The 18357-nt window shown below is 39.1% G+C and overlaps 1 long non-coding RNA gene across 12 annotated transcripts in view; it reads left to right on the forward strand.

Moving 5' to 3' along the window:
• LOC138856186 (uncharacterized) overlaps nucleotides 1–18357 on the forward strand; it is a 69382-nt gene that overhangs the window by 15578 nt on the left and 35447 nt on the right. Inside the window, exons 1-2 of one of the 12 annotated variants that reach the window (XR_011395252.1) lie at nucleotides 2027–2041; nucleotides 10001–11646. The exons of 5 other annotated variants lie outside the window; for them this stretch is intronic. This is a non-coding gene — a long non-coding RNA (uncharacterized lncRNA). Of the gene's footprint in view, nucleotides 1–2024; nucleotides 2052–2709; nucleotides 2725–9712; nucleotides 11647–18357 lie in introns of those variants that run through there. 6 more of the 12 variants (XR_011395255.1, XR_011395260.1, XR_011395265.1 and 3 more) reach the window with 6 other exon arrangements.

Here is an 18357-nt window from a genome sequence, read left to right on the forward strand (position 1 = left end):
AAACAGGAAAAAAACAATAAGAAGAAAGAATTATAAGAAAATTATAATTAAGTTGTGGAAAGATGGCGAAAGTTTCAGAATAATTGGGCAAACTATTGGAAGAACGTATTCTTCTGTCCGGGGCGTCATAAACAATTAAAAAAAAACCGGAATTTTAACGTCAAAACTGCGATCTGGCCGTCTGAAAATATTATCAGCCCGGGAAGAACGGAAAATAATAAATATGGTAAAAGTTAACCTTCGAATTACGTCCACAAAGATTATTGGAAACGTAAATATAACCAAGAAAATTTTGCATTTTTTCCATAAATTGTGTGGCGCAAGTCAGGAACTGCCCTTGAAAAGCAAAATCTTGTTGGTACAGTTAAACACGAAGGTGACGGAATTATGGTGTGGGGTTGCATGGCGGCTGGTTGTTGTGGGTCAGCTTGAAATTATTGAATCCACAATGGATAAACGGGGTTATTTGAACATTTTTAAAAACAATTGGAAACAAAGTGCAGAGAATCTTGGATAATCTTCGACGTTTTGGTTCCAACAAGATAATGCCCCGAAGCATACTGCGAAATAGTTAGACTTTGGCTCTTGTATAATACTTCTAGACAACTTAAAACGCCCCCTCAATCACCTGACCTCAATCCTATTGAGCAGCTATATCTATAGGATCTGTTGGAAAAAAGAATTCGTCAGCATACAATAACAAGTAAAGAGGCTTTGCGAAGTGTTATGAGATAAGTTAGTAAGATCAATGCCAAATCGATTGAGCGAGGTTTTAAAACAACGCAGCTATCCAACAAATTATTGAATTTAATTTTTCTTTATAATTTTTAATACTTTTGTAACTAATTTTAAAGCGGAACGCAGACTTAATGGTGCCTATGTTTACTTCTCCTTACACTAAAATCCCGTTATCACAAAAATGAAAATAGGAATATACATTTTTGTTTTTGGGTTTTGAACTTAAGAATATAAAGAAAAAAAACATGTAGAATATTTGAACTGAATTACCTATTTACATTGTGTTTTTACTTCACTTAAAAAATAGTGTCGAGTAAACGCAGACTTTATTGGTTATGTGTATGTGCATATATACATAGCTAGTTGTAATAATGACTCGCGCTATGTCCCCAAAACGTATTATGGTCAACTCACCTAGAACTTTTGCTTCGCTTTAGGTCAGTCATTTATATTTTTTTGCTTTGCCCAGCAACCGTCGTCAATTTTTTAAGAGAGAGCACTGAACGCGTTGTTCATTGTGGCATACCCTTTTTTTCTGCGCTTTGTTATTTCAGTATGAACTGTCACGTAAAGCGAGTAAAGTTGTATGTGAATGGGCCTTTATAGTTGGAGGTGTTGCCACCATACCGTCATCCTATGGTATACAGTCGGTGGTGGTGAGATAAAAGCTCACTTCAGACGATCGATGGAAACTTTCACTTTGAGCGTTTTCAGTAACGCAAACTGCGCAGTATGCATGATGCAACCATTTCAAAGTATCAAACCTGGTACCTTTGCCATAATTGAAACTTCGAAAAAGCATCATTGTTGTAATTGTTGCGTAAAACTTGCAACATTTGAAAAGTAGTTGTACCCAAATCAACTGTGTTAGCTTAAATATTTTATTTTAAATATAATTTGTATACTATTGTTTATAATCCGTTTGATTTCAAAACTATTCGGAATTAATAAATTTCTTTTTTTTTACACGATTCATTATCTTTTTCTACATGGCTAAATGACCACTCAATCCCCCCGCACCGTAAGACACTGTCACACTACACCAATTCACATCCACATCACCACACCTACTTACCATACATTCCACACCTACATACCATACATTCCACATCACTACACCATGCACCAACACGCACACAAATACAACTTAACACCGATCACACCACCATGAAGACATAAACAGATATATAAGCGACTAAAAGAAGGATCCCGCTTCCCTTTTTTCATCGACTCGCTAGCGATCAGTTCTTTGAGCACCCGCCTAAATCGACTCTCTTTCTTTTTTAATTATTATTTGCTAACGGTGAGTGAAGGTAAAATTAACTTATTAGTTACTTAATTAAAAAAAAAAAACATTTAAAAAAAAAAAAAAACCTAAAGTGAAAGGCTGTGAAATGGCCAAAAATAAGTGAAAAACAGGAAAAAACAATAAGAAGAAATACAGTGCAGTTACCAAAAAAGGAAAAAAAAAGCAAAATTACATTAAAGTAACAGTGTACGTGCAGTTACAAAAGAAGGAAAAAAAAAACGCTTTAGTTTAAAACAAAGTGCTGTTACAAAAGAAAAATACATATGTACATATATAAGTGCAATAAGTGCAGTGCAGTGCATATACCCACATCACTAGAATGCTGTTAAACAATAAAAAAAATTGCAAAGTATAATTACTCATATGTACATATAAGTGCAAAATAAGTGCAGGGCAGTGCATATACACACATCACTAGAATGCTGTTAAACAAAAAAAAAAAAAAATAAAAGAACAATAAATATTAAAAACACATAAAACAATCAAAATAACAATCGGCGCGAATCTTAATACAAAACATAAATCAAATAAGCGGGCGCGATACAAAATACATACCAATCAAAATACACATAAACCAACAGCGGGCGCGATACAAAACACATATAATCCAACAGTTGGGACAACCAAACCTTATAACGTCCACGTTATATCTCCCACAACCCCTGCAGGAAATCAGAGTGAGTTGTATCGCTTCTTCTTAATGAGTATATTTACATGTATATATAAGGTTGGCCGTTATTTCCCTTCCGCTTTTTTGCTCTTCATTCAATGCTTTATAAAAAGTGTTACAGTGATCGGATTTAGTTAAAATATGCGCCGTTTTGTTAATCTGTTTCCATCTAGACGGCAACTTCATAATACCTTCCTCGTAGAAGCCCCCCTCCTTATTTGCGAAGAATTCGGACAGCCACTTTTCACAAGCCTCTTTTGAGTTCAACTTAACACCACCAAGGGCATTCGCTATGGACAGGAACAGGTGGTAATCACTTGGCGCTACGTCCGGGCTATATGGTGGATGCGATAAAACCTCCCATCCGAGCTCCCGTAGCTTCTGACGAGTCATCAACGAAGTGTGTGGTCTGGCGTTGTCCTGGTGGAACACTACAATCTTCCTGTTGGCCAATTCTGGACGCTTCTGGTCGATCGCCTGCTTCAAGCGGTCCAGTTGTTCGCAGTAGATGGTAGAATTAAGCGTCTGGCCATATGGGAGCAGCTCATAGTGGATGATTCCCTTCCAATCCCACCAAACACACAGCAAAACCTTCCTGGCCGTCAATCCCGGCTTGGCCACTGTTTGGGACGATTCACCGGCCTTCGACCACGACCGTTTTCGCTTGATATTGTCGTATGTGATCCATTTTTCGTCGCCAGTCACCATCCGCTTCAAGAATGGAACGAGTTCGTTCCGTTTCAGCAGCATATCGCAGGCGTTGATTCGGTCCAGAAGGTTTTTTTGCGTCAAATTATGCGGCACCCAAACATCAAACATTTTTTTGTATCCAGCCTTCTGCAGATGGTTCAAAATAGTTTGGTGACTAACTCCCATCCCCTGGGCGATGTCACGAGATGCCATATGCCGGTCTAACTCGATGTATTCCATGATTTGATCGGTATTTGTCGTCACAGGTCTTCCGCCGGCTGGCTTATCCATGGTGTCGTTTTCACCGGCTCTGAATCGTCGAAACCATTCCTCCGCGGTTCGAAGTGATAGAGTACCATCCCCCAAAACACCATAATCTCACGGAACGTTTCTCTAGCGGATTTGCCTTTAACGAAGGAAAACTTTAAAATAGCGCGAATTTCGGCGTTAGTGAACTCCATGTTTACACGTCTATAACTGTTGAACGCAATATCCAAACTAATCATGCATAGCGTTGTTTTGTAGGTTATGTCAAGACCTTTCAAATTATGTATAGTGTTGCCAGATACGAGCTCTGTAGCGCTTTGTACATAGCCGCGAAATTCAAAAGACAAAAAAGCGGAAAGGAGATATTTGACAACCTTATATGTATGGCAAATTACGTTTTTTCCCCATATAAAAAACGAAATTAATATTTAAATATAACGGACACCAAACTGTCTCAATTTACGGTTTAATTTACGGAAAAAGACGAAAACAGTTTAGTACATATTATACATATATATGTATACATACATTTTACGAGAATACCTGCGGTCAATTATTCTCCTTTTCGCGGTCTTTTCGCACTGCGTAGATATATATATACATACCGGCGCAGGTATACAAACATACATACGTACTTCGCTTCTAAGTCCACATTGGCACATATTCGCAATACCCCTTGTTCTTTGACAAACAAAAACAAGCAGGATTGCGCAAAACATAATATAATACAAAGATACATATGTACAAAGTGCATTGATCTCTAAGACGAGGTCTCAATTGCGCATAACGACAAGTACATATGTATCAGCTGATCCGCTTATAGGTATACCCTATAGGAATTACGGACACATAATACATACACATAAAAATAAAAAGAAAAATAGATGAACAATTTATTCAATAAATTGTTAAATTAAATTAAAAATAAATACGAACCGGTATCTATAACAACTGAATCCGGGTATTTCAGTTATTTATTTCAAATTAAGAACGCTAATTAACAAAAAAAAAAAATTTTTGCGGTTATACATATATACGAAAATGAATCTTAATTTTGTTCAAAGTGGAAAACTCTATTCACTAAAAAGAACTTTCGTTCACACATTTCTATATACAAAGAAATTTCCTGAATCATCAGTCGACACTGAGGAATTTTGAATTTATTTCATACAATTTTTAAATGAGCTTAGACCCAAAAGAATCAAAAACATCTCAGTTGTTAAAAGTACCAAAGATGTTTTCAGATGATAAAAGTCCATGTACACCTGCAGAAGCTACACGCTCAAAGCAAGGTGATACAAAGCAAAAGAGGGATAAAGACATTTTACTAACAATTACACTAAATTCATTTCGGAAAGTGACAGTTTAATAAGATACTGCACTAGATTCTCATCTTCGCCGATTCAGGACAATTCTGAATCGGTATTAGAAATCAAAAAGGAAAATCTTGATAATTTCTGGACACGTCTCCAAGCTGCATATGACGCAATAGTAGAATCTGACGACTCAGATCTACCTGAAAATTTTAAATCCTCGGCCAAGTACGAAAACTGCTTAGACCAGTTTGAAGAAACAAAAGCAATGATTTCGGATCAGTTAAAATTAATTATAGCCATAGCACCTGCTCCACATCCGAGAGTAGAGCTGCCACAAATTCAATGTCAAGAGTCAAATTCAGGCATCCATATCAAGGTGCCCACATGTGATACAGAAATCTTTCATGGTGGTTATGAACAATGGCCGTCCTTCCGGGACATGTTTACAGCCGTTTACATAAACCACCCAAAATTAACAAATGCACAAAAATTGTATCACCTCCGATACAAAACAAAAGGTCAAGCAGGCGTCATAGTCAAATAGTTCGCACTAAATGACGATAATTTCAATCTGGCTTGGGAAGCTCTAAAAGCGAGATACGAAAATGAAAGAATATTGGTCGATAAACAAGTAACGATACTAATGAACTTGCCTAAAATTCAGAAAGAAACAAGTGATGAATTTATTAGACTACAATCCACTGTTTCTAATTGTTTGTCGGTTTTATCGACACAAAATATTCCCACAGACAGCTGGGACCCTATTCTGGTAAATATATGCACCACGGCATTACCAGAAAAATCGTTACTTTTGTGGGAGCAATCGCTCTCATCTCGGAAAAAATGCCCAACGTGGCAGCAAATGAAAGAATTTCTAACTACCCAATATGAAATAGCAGAAAGGGTAGACAAAAAACTAGTTAGAACTAAAAACGTTCAAAACGACCTCAATAGAAGCTTTAATAGACCCCAAACCAGTAGCAATAACCATTTAAATAGAATTTTTTTTTTTAAATCAATCGTTCACGTCCGAACAGTATAAACAAACGTCATGCGAACTGTGTACAGGAGGGCATAAACTTAAATCTTGCGATAAATTCAAAAAATTAAATATTGTCGATAGGAACATTTTTGTGAGAACAAAAAGACTTTGTACAAATTGCCTATCACATGCACATACACTTAAAGAGTGCGAAAGCAAATTTAATTGCGTTTATTGTCATAAACGACATCATTCAATGCTGCATTACAACACATTTTCCAGCTCACCCCCAAACAGCGCAAATATGAAAAGAGCCACTGGTTTAGTTGCAACAGCAAATCCCGAAGTGCGAAATCCCGAAAATTGCCAAGAAGCACCATGCAAAGGCATTAAAAACCCAAACGGTACACAGCGAAATTCAAAGTAGAGTACTACTACCGACAGCAGTCGTCTCCATCGAACACCGAGGAGAGCTGTTTAAACTTAGAGCCTTAATAGACCAAGGATCACAACGATCTTTCATAGCGTCTAGGGCTCAAAATAGGCTACAAAACTGCCAACAAAACTAGCCAATTTTGAAATCACGGGAATGGCCGGAAGAGTTGTCCAAAACTCAAATAAAATCTGCCCCATTACCCTAATTTCCCCCCAAGCAGATAAGCACATACAAGCAGAAGCTATAGTCTTACCGCAACTTACAAATATGCTTCCTAGCTATGACATAAATAGCAAGCATTGGCAAAAGCTTTCACACCTAAAGCTAGCAGATCCCAACTGCAACACTCCTGCTCAAATAGATCTTCTATTAGGCAGCGATCTCTTACCACAGATAATACTAGAGGGTATGGAGAAAATTTCAAATACACTATTGGCACAAAATACTATTTTTGGTTGGATCCTAAGTGGACTAGTTACGGAACCAGTTACCACTATGACCACTCAAGTTGAGGAATACCTCAATTCACAATTGAAAAAATTTTGGGAGTTAGAAGAGCTCCTCCCCATATCAATCACAACCCCTGAAGATCAGTATTGTGAAGACTTTTACAAAGCCACAACTACTAGATCAGTATGTATAGGCAAATAGTCGTACATAAAGACGATCAAGATTTTCAGCGAATTATTTTCCAAAAATCTCCCAATAGTCCACTACGCGACTATAAACTTAAAACAGTTACCTTTGGCGTCAACTGTGCTCCATATTTAGCCATTCGAACACTCCACGAACTGGCAGAAAACACAAAGTCAGAATTTCCTCTGGCAACCAAAGTGTTAAAAACACAAACATATGTAGACGATATCTTGTCTGGAAGTCACAGTCTTCCACAAGCATACGAGTCACTCTCACAAGTGGTAAAAGCCCTCAAAACCGCAGGGTTTCCGTTGGAAAAGATAACGGCGAACCACCCTAATATTTCAAAGGACATGCCTAATGAAAATTTGTTAGATACTAATTTCCTAAAATTCGAAAAGGAAAGTACAACAAAAACTCTGGGGATCCAATGGAATGCGATATCTGACCAGTTTTTATACACTACAGAGTCAATATCAGCATTATCCGCCATAACAAAACGCCAAATTTTATCCTCTGTGTCAAAACTTTTCGACCCCGCAGGATGGCTATCGCCAATTATGATACAAGCCAAAATCCTAATACAAGAATTATGGTTAGATAGAACCGACTGGGACGAACAAGTAAAACCACTTCGTTTAGAAAAGTGGTCCCAGTTTGCGAGCAATCTAAACGATATCTCACAGATACAAATCCCACGATGGGTAAATTATGCCCCAGAGCACAAAGTCGAACTACACGGCTTCTGTGACGCTTCTGAAAAGGCATATTGCGCAACTATATATGTTCGCACACAAAACGACACTGCGACCACATGCCACTTACTAGTAGCAAAAGCAAAAGTGGTTCCTTTAAAAACAATAAGTCTGCCACGACTTGAATTATGTGAAGCGCTACTACTAGCCAAACTCGTGTCCATCGTACAAACGCATTTAAACATGGCACAATATAAATTATATCTATGGTCCGATTCCGAAATTGTACTAGCCTGGTTAGAAAAACCACCACATGCATGGAAGACGTATATTTCCAACCGAACGTCTCAAATACTTGACCTAATAGGATCAACCACTTGGCGACATGTAGCCAGTGCTGACACTCCTGCTGATCTAGGTACAAGAGGATGCAAACCCCTGCATCTTGCCACCACCACCCTCTGGTGGAATGGCCCCCGATGGTTAACAGAATCTCCCGATTCTTGGCCACAATCGCCCATGCGCAATATAATTGCCCCAGAAAGTCGAAAAATCGACTCTTTTCAGTGGATGATACTGACATCCTCGAACGATTTTCATCGTATCCCCGAGCACTCAGGGTAATCGCTTACATGCTCAAGTTCATAGAGCGACTCAAAATTAAACTTAAGGGAGTAACTTCATTACACTCCCAATGCGATACAGTGACGCACTTAGACTTACAAAAAGCAAAGGTCGCTCTTATCGCATCTACGCAAACGCGCTACTTCAGCCGCGATATATCACTTTTGAGAGAATCAAAACCTATTGACAGGAGAAGTCCCCTCTTAGTTCTAAACCCATTCCTCGACACGAAAGGTCTTTTTCGTGTGAATGGTCGGCTTGCCAATTCAAGCCTAACGTATAACGAACGCCATCCCATAATAGTTCCAGAGAAGTCTCGACTTGCCACACTACTCATCAATTATATCCACATATTAATGCTTCATGCCGAACATCGCCTCATGCAACATATGGTCCGCCAGGAATTTTCTTGTGCAAAATCTGTACCACGCACAAGCAAAAGATGAGAGCACAGATTATGGCAGCACTTCCCCCGGAACGCTGCAACTTCGCTCTGCCTTTCTCCATCACAGGTGTCGACTTTGCTGGGCCTTTTCAAATAAAGGCGTCCATGTTAAGGTCTCCCACTCTGATGAAAGGCTATGTGGCTGTTTTTGTCTGTTTTACGACAAAAGCAGTGCACCTTGAACCTTGTACTAATCTGACAAAGGAGGCTTTTCTTGCGGCATTTGCTCGCTTCGTCGGTCGACGCGGCTTTCCATCGAAGATCATGAGCGATAATGGTAAAACAATTATTGGCGCTCAAAGAGCCACCGAAAAACACTGTGTGGACTTTATCAAACAAGTCTCACCTGAGATTGTACAAAAGTACGCGCTCCAAGGCATTAATTGGCAATTCATCCCCCCAAGCGCTCCTCATATGGGTGGTTTATGGGAATCAACTGTAAAAAGCTTCAAATCCCACTTCAAAAAAGTAGCTTGAAATTACAAATTCAATTACGAAGAATTCACGACATTATTAATTCGAATTGAAGCCGTTCTCAATTCACGGCCTTTTACAATACTTCCGCAAGATCCCTCCGATTTCACAGCCTTAACTTCAGGGCACTTTCTCAAAGGAACACCCATTCTGGCCATACCTGAGCCAGGCTTGGAGTCGCTATCCTTATTAAATCGCTGGGAAAGAATTAAAATTCTCCATCACGATTTCAGCCGTCGATGGAAAGAAGAATACATAAAGGATCTCCATAAACGATACCGTTGGAAGACTCCTGAACAAGCACCAAAACTTGGAGATTGTGTCATCATCCATGATGATTGTCTACCCCCTACCGAATGACGGCTTGGGCGCATTGAAAAGCTACATTACGGCTCCGACGGTCACATACGAGTGGTTGATCTTCGTACACAAATCGAAATGCTAACCACACCGCTCGTGAAGCTATGCTTTCTCCCAACCGCCGATAATTGCGACACAGCAAATCGCAAACAATCAACCGATACTACCGCAATACAATAAAATAATCAAATCAAGAAGCAAAAAACCGAAAAACTCGTTAATAACCGTTAAAAATAACAAATAACTAATAAAAAAATGGTCGATCAATACGATGACCCACTCATGCCACATAACGTGGCACGAGCATCCATATCCTTTATATGACAAATCTGCATAATTAAACAACTCTTTCATACAGATTAACATGGATGTGGATACGCCAACTACTCCCACGCCAACTGTGCGGTCGGCTACCAACGTGCCACGGACGGGGCCTACCCCAACGCCCCGATCTGCAGCTGCAGCTGCCCCTGCAAGCGCATCTGCAACGACACCGATGTCAGCACCAATTCCTCGCGGTGGCACGCGACCTTCACCGACGCTATCATCGCCGCCTTCAGAGGCACCTCGTATACGATGTCCCATTTGTCGGCGCCCACATCGCCTGCAACATTGTGGGATTTTCAGAAGTATGCGACCATTGCAACGACAGCAAATTGCCCAGGCACACGGGCACTGTCTAAACTGCCTATCGCACACGCATGGGACTCAAGAGTGTGTGTCCACGGGTCTGTGCCAAATTTGCAGCAGACCACATCACACACTACTTCATCGCATCTCGAGGCGCGACGTTGGTCGGCCACCTACTCTGCGAAGCCGCGCAACAGGACCTCGACCCTCAACTCGTGTGGTACACCCGCGGAATGTAACACCACGGCGTCGACAGCCTAGACCGCCACCCCGTCGTTCCAATGGTCTGAGCAGCGTTGTGAAAACGTTACAACAGCTGCAGCGACTACTAGGCTAATAATTTGCCTAGGGGGGCCGAGATGGCTAAATGACCACTCAATCCTCCCGCACCGTAAGACACTGTCACACTACACCAATTCACATCCACTTCACCACACCTACTACCATACATTTCACATCACTACACCATGCACCAACACGCACACAAATACAACTTAACACCGATCACACCACCATGAAGACATCAACAGATATATAAGCGACTAAAAGAAGGATCCCGCTTCCCTTTTTTCATCGACTCGCTAGCGATCAGTTCTTTGAGCACCCGCCTAAATCGACTCTCTTTCTTTTTAAATCATTATTTGCTAACGGTGAGTGAAGGTAAAATTAACTTATTAGTTACTTAATTATGGTCCTTCGAGCCCTAGTGGACGGCACTATGGGTGTTTAAAAAAAAAAAAAAAAAAACCATTTATAAAAACAAAACCTAAAATTAAAGGCTGTGAAATGGCCAAAAATAAGTGAAAAACAGGAAAAAACAATAAGAAGAAATACAGTGCAGTTACCAAAAAAGTAAAAAAAAAAAGCAAAATTACAGTAACGTAACAGTGTACGTGCAGTTACAAAAAAAGGAAAAAAACGCTTTAGTTTAAAACAAAGTGCTGTTACAAAAGAAAAATACACATGTACATATATAAGTGCAATAAGTGCAGAGCAGTGCATACACACACCCCTAGAATGCTGTTAAACGATAAAAAAATTGCAAAGTATAATTACTCATATGTACATATAAGTGCAAAATAAGTGCAGTGCAGTGCATATACACAACTCACTAGAATTCTGTTAAACAAAAAAAAAATAATAAAAGCACAATAAATATTAAAAACACATAAAACAATAAAAATAACAAAACGGGCGCGAATCTTAATACAAAACATAAATCAAATAAGCGGGCGCGATACAAAATACATACCAATCAAAATACATATAAACCAACAGCGGGCGCGATACAAAAAACATATAACCCAACAGCTGGGACAACCAAACCTTATAACGTCCACGTTATATCTCCCACAACCCCTGCAGGAAATCAGAGTGAGTTGTATCGCTTCTTCTTAATGAGTATATTTATATGTATATATGTATGGCAAATTACGTTTTTTCCCCATATAAAAAACGAAATTAATATTTAAATATAACGGACACCAAACTGTCTCAATTTACGGTTTAATTTACGGAAAAAGCCGAAAACAGTTTGGTACATATTATATATATATCTCTACATATATATACATATATATATAGATATATATACGTGTATCGAAAAATAGGGTGATTTCCTTGTATGCTTACATTTGTGTATTAAAAACACACTTTACGTTTCCAACAACACACCAAAATATTTCAAGTATTCACTTGCAAACTTTTCCAGCAATACCCCTTACGCTTAACAAAGCAATAAGCAGGATTGCGTCAAACCAAGTAAGCTAAGGCAAATTGAGAACCTAACAGAAAACATAAAAAAAAAACCAGCAGAAATTTACATACATACATATATATATAGTTACAAAAATATATACATACGTACATACAATATAGCACATATTCATATGCACATATTCATTTTTACATATATATACTTAATCTAACAACAACCATATACATATATATCTGAAAATACATTTTATATAATTGCCAAGAGCAATACATATACATCCATAAATTCAATTTTATCTCTTAATATACGTGTACAAGATTATAAATTGATACGTGTATATGTAAGTGCATACGGTAAAATATCGGCACATTACCAATTGCCATTTCTCGCCCTTCCCGCACAGCGTTCATACATCTATGTATACATACATTTTACGAGAATACCTGCGGTCAATTATTCTCCTTTTCGCGGTCTTTTCGCACTGCGTAGATATATATATACATACCGGCGCAGGTATACAAACATACATACGTACTTCGCTTCTAAGTCCACATTGGCACATATTCGCAATACCCCTTGTTCTTTGACAAACAAAAACAAGCAGGATTGCGCAAAACATAATATAATACAAAGATACATATGTACAAAGTGCATTGATCTCTAAGACGAGGTCTCAATTGCGCATAACGACAAGTATATATGTATCAGCTGATCCGCTTATAGGTATACCCTATAGGAATTACGGACACATAATACATACACATAAAAATAAAAAGAAAAATAGATGAACAATTTATTCAATAAATTGTTAAATTAAATTAAAAATAAATACGAACCGGTATCTATAACAACTGAATCCGGGTATTTCAGTTATTTATTTCAAATTAAGAACGCTAATTAACAAAAAAAAAAATTTTTGCGGTTATACATATATACGAAAATGAATCTTAATTTTGTTCAAAGTGGAAAACTCTATTCACTAAAAAGAACTTTCGTTCACACATTTCTATATACAAAGAAATTTCCTGAATCATCAGTCGACACTGAGGAATTTTGAATTTATTTCATACAATTTTTAAATGAGCTTAGACCCAAAAGAATCAAAAACATCTCAGTTGTTAAAAGTACCAAAGATGATTTCAGATGATAAAAGTCCATGTACACCTGCAGAAGCTACACGCTCAAAGCAAGGTGCTACAAAGCAAAAGAGGGATAAAGACATTTTACTAACAATTACACTAAATTCATTTCGGAAAGTGACAGTTTAATAAGATACTGCACTAGATTCTCATCTTCGCCGATTCAGGACAATTCTGAATCGGTATTAGAAATCAAAAAGGAAAATCTTGATAATTTCTGGACACGTCTCCAAGCTGCATATGACGCAATAGTAGAATCTGACGACTCAGATCTACCTGAAAATTTTAAATCCTCGGCCAAGTACGAAAACTGCTTAGACCAGTTTGAAGAAACAAAAGCAATGATTTCGGATCAATTAAAATTAATTATAGCCATAGCACCTGCTCCACATCCGAGAGTAGAGCTGCCACAAATTCAATGTCAAGAGTCAAATTCAGGCATCCATCTCAAGGTGCCCACATGTGATACAGAAATCTTCCATGGTGGTTATGAACAATGGCCGTCCTTCCGGGACATGTTTACAGCCGTTTACATAAACCACCCAAAATTAACAAATGCACAAAAATTGTATCACCTCCGATACAAAACAAAAGGTCAAGCAGGCGTCATAGTCAAATAGTTCGCACTAAATGACGATAATTTCAATCTGGCTTGGGAAGCTCTAAAAGCGAGATACGAAAATGAAAGAATATTGGTCGATAAACAAGTAACGATACTAATGAACTTGCCTAAAATTCAGAAAGAAACAAGTGATGAATTTATTAGACTACAATCCACTGTTTCTAATTGTTTGTCGGTTTTATCGACACAAAATATTCCCACAGACAGCTGGGACCCTATTCTGGTAAATATATGCACCACGGCATTACCAGAAAAATCGTTACTTTTGTGGGAGCAATCGCTCTCATCTCGGAAAAAATGCCCAACGTGGCAGCAAATGAAAGAATTTCTAACTTCCCAATATGAAATAGCAGAAAGGGTAGACAAAAAACTAGTTAGAACTAAAAACGTTCAAAACGACCTCAATAGAAGCTTTAATAGACCCCAAACCAGTAGCAATAACCATTTAAATAGAATTTTTTTTTTTAAATCAATCGTTCACGTCCGAACAGTATAAACAAACGTCATGCGAACTGTGTACAGGAGGGCATAAACTTAAATCTTGCGATAAATTCAAAAAATTAAATATTGTCGATAGGAACATTTTTGTGAGAACAAAAAGACTTTGTACAAATTGCCTATCACATGCACATACACTTAAAGAGTGCGCAAGCAAATTTAATTGCGTTTATTGTCATAAACGACATCATTCAATGCTGCATTACAACACATTTTCCAGCTCACCCCCAAACAGCGCAAATATGAAAAGAGCCACTGGTTTAGTTGCAACAGCAAATCCCGAAGTGCGAAATCCCGAAAATTGCCAAGAAGCACCATGCAAAGGCATTAAAAACCCAAACGGTACACAGCGAAATTCAAAGTAGAGTACTACTACCGACAGCAGTCGTCTCCATCGAACACCGAGGAGAGCTGTTTAAACTTAGAGCCTTAATAGACCAAGGATCACAACGATCTTTCATAGCGTCTAGGGCTCAAAATAGGCTACAACTGCCAACAAAACTAGCCAATTTTGAAATCACGGGAATGGCCGGAAGAGTTGTCCAAAACTCAAATAAAATCTGCCCCATTACCCTAATTTCCCCCCATGCAGATAAGCACATACAAGCAGAAGCTATAGTCTTACCGCAACTTACAAATATGCTTCCTAGCTATGACATAAATAGCAAGCATTAGCAAAAGCTTTCACACCTAAAGCTAGCAGATCCCAACTGCAACACTCCTGCTCAAATAGATCTTCTATTAGGCAGCGATCTCATACCACAGATAATACTCGAGGGTATGGAGAAAATTTCAAATACACTATTGGCACAAAATACTATTTTTGGTTGGATCCTAAGTGGACTAGTTACGGAACCAGTTACCACTATGACCACTCAAGTTGAGGAAATCTCAAACGAATACCTTAAATCACAATTGAAAAAATTTTGGGAGTTAGAAGAGCTCCCCCCATATCAATCACAACCCCTGAAGATCAGTATTGTGAAGACTTTCACAAAGCCACAACTACTAGATCAGATAATGGTCGGTACGTCGTACGACTACCACTAAAACAACAATTTCCCAACACAATCGCCTTAGGTCACTCTCGCACCTTTGCAATACAGCAGTTTCAAAGTATGGAAAAAAACCTACTTAAAAAAGGCGAACTCAAACCAGTATATGATGGTGTGTTGGAAGAATATCTCCATTTAGACCACATGGAGGAAGTAAGTCCACGCGAAAAAATCATCAACGGCAAATACCACTCATTTTACTTGCCGCATCATGCAGTGGTAAAGCCAGACAAAAAAACAACTAAAGTAAGAGTTGTTTTTAATGCATAAAGATCTACTAGCTCGGGGAATTCCCCACGCTCAACCAGATTTAATGCTACTCACTTTAAATTGGCGTATATTCAAATACGTACTTAACGGAGACGTCGAAAAAATGTATAGGCAAATAGTCGTACATAAAGACGATCAAGATTTTCAGCGAATTATTTTCCGAAAATCTCCCAATAGTCCACTACGCGACTATAAACTTAAAACAGTTACCTTTGGCGTCAACTGTGCTCCATATTTAGCCATTCGAACACTCCACGAACTGGCAGAAAACACAAAGTCAGAATTTCCTCTGGCAACCAAAGTGTTAAAAACACAAACATATGTAGACGATATCTTGTCTGGAAGTCACAGTCTTCCACAAGCATACGAGTCACTCTCACAAGTGGTAAAAGCCCTCAAAACCGCAGGGTTTCCGTTGGAAAAGATAACGGCGAACCACCCTAATATTTTAAAGGACATACCTAATGAAAATTTGTTAGATACTAATTTCCTAAAATTCGAAAAGGAAAGTACAACAAAAACTCTGGGGATCCAATGGAATGCGATATCTGACCAGTTTTCATACACTACAGAGTCAATATCAGCATTATCCGCCATAACAAAACGCCAAATTTTATCCTCTGTGTCAAAACTTTTCGACCCCGCAGGATGGCTTTCGCCAATTATGATACAAGCCAAAATCCTAATACAAGAATTATGGTTAGATAGAACCGACTGGGACGAACAAGTAAAACCACTTCGTTTAGAAAAGTGGTCCCAGTTTGCGAGCAATCTAAACGATATCTCACAGATACAAATCCCACGATGGGTAAATTATGCCCCAGAGCACAAAGTCGAACTACACGGCTTCTGTGACGCTTCTGAAAAGGCATATTGCGCAACTATATATGTTCGCACACAAAACGACACTGCGACCACATGCCACTTACTAGTAGCAAAAGCAAAAGTGGCTCCTTTAAAAACAATAAGTCTGCCACGACTTGAATTATGTGAAGCGCTACTACTAGCCAAACTCGTGTCCATCGTACAAACGCATTTAAACATGGCACAATATAAATTATATCTATGGTCCGATTCCGAAATTGTACTAGCCTGGTTAGAAAAACCACCACATGCATGGAAGACGTATATTTCCAACCGAACGTCTCGAATACTTGACCTAATAGGATCAACCACTTGGCGACATGTAGCCAGTGCTGACACTCCTGCTGATCTAGGTACAAGAGGATGCAAACCCCTGCATCTTGCCACCACCACCCTCTGGTGGAATGGCCCCCGATGGTTAACAGAATCTCCCGATTCTTGGCCACAATCGCCCATGCGCAATATAATTGCCCCAGAAAGTCGAAAAATCGACTCTTTTCAGTGGATGATACTGACATCCTCGAACGATTTTCATCGTATCCCCGAGCACTCAGGGTAATCGCTTACATGCTCAAGTTCATAGAGCGACTCAAAATTAAACTTAAGGGAGTAACTTCATTACACTCCCAATGCGATACAGTGACGCACTTAGACTTACAAAAAGCAAAGGTCGCTCTTATCGCATCTACGCAAACGCGCTACTTCAGCCGCGATATATCACTTTTGAGAGAATCAAAACCTATTGACAGGAGAAGTCCCCTCTTAGTTCTAAACCCATTCCTCGACACGAAAGGTCTTTTTCGTGTGAATGGTCGGCTTGCCAATTCAAGCCTAACGTATAACGAACGCCATCCCATAATAGTTCCAGAGAAGTCTCGACTTGCCACACTACTCATCAATTATATCCACATATTAATGCTTCATGCCGAACATCGCCTCATGCAACATATGGTCCGCCAGGAATTTTCTTGTGCAAAATCTGTACCACGCACAAGCAAAAGATGAGAGCACAGATTATGGCAGCACTTCCCCCGGAACGCTGCAACTTCGCTCTGCCTTTCTCCATCACAGGTGTCGACTTTGCTGGGCCTTTTCAAATAAAGGCGTCCATGTTAAGGTCTCCCACTCTGATGAAAGGCTATGTGGCTGTTTTTGTCTGTTTTACGACAAAAGCAGTGCACCTTGAACCTTGTACTAATCTGACAAAGGAGGCTTTTCTTGCGGCATTTGCTCGCTTCGTCGGTCGACGCGGCTTTCCATCGAAGATCATGAGCGATAATGGTAAAACAATTATTGGCGCTCAAAGAGCCACCGAAAAACACTGTGTGGACTTTATCAAACAAGTCTCACCTGAGATTGTACAAAAGTACGCGCTCCAAGGCATTAATTGGCAATTCATCCCCCCAAGCGCTCCTCATATGGGTGGTTTATGGGAATCAACTGTAAAAAGCTTCAAATCCCACTTCAAAAAAGTAGCTTGAAATTACAAATTCAATTACGAAGAATTCACGACATTATTAATTCGAATTGAAGCCGTTCTCAATTCACGGCCTTTTACAATCCTTCCGCAAGATCCCTCCGATTTCACAGCCTTAACTCCAGGGCACTTTCTCAAAGGAACACCCATTCTGGCCATACCTGAGCCAGGCTTGGAGTCGCTATCCTTATTAAATCGCTGGGAAAGAATTAAAATTCTCCATCACGATTTCAGCCGTCGATGGAAAGAAGAATACATAAAGGATCTCCATAAACGATACCGTTGGAAGACTTGTTCAGACCAAAACTTGGAGATTGTGTCATCATCCATGATGATTGTCTACCCCCTACCGAATGACGGCTTGGGGGCATTGAAAAGCTACATTACGGCTCCGACGGTCACATACGAGTGGTTGATCTTCGTACACAAATCGAAATGCTAAC

This window comes from Bactrocera oleae, chromosome 3, assembly GCF_042242935.1.
Source record: "Bactrocera oleae isolate idBacOlea1 chromosome 3, idBacOlea1, whole genome shotgun sequence".
NCBI lineage: Eukaryota > Metazoa > Arthropoda > Insecta > Diptera > Tephritidae > Bactrocera > Bactrocera oleae.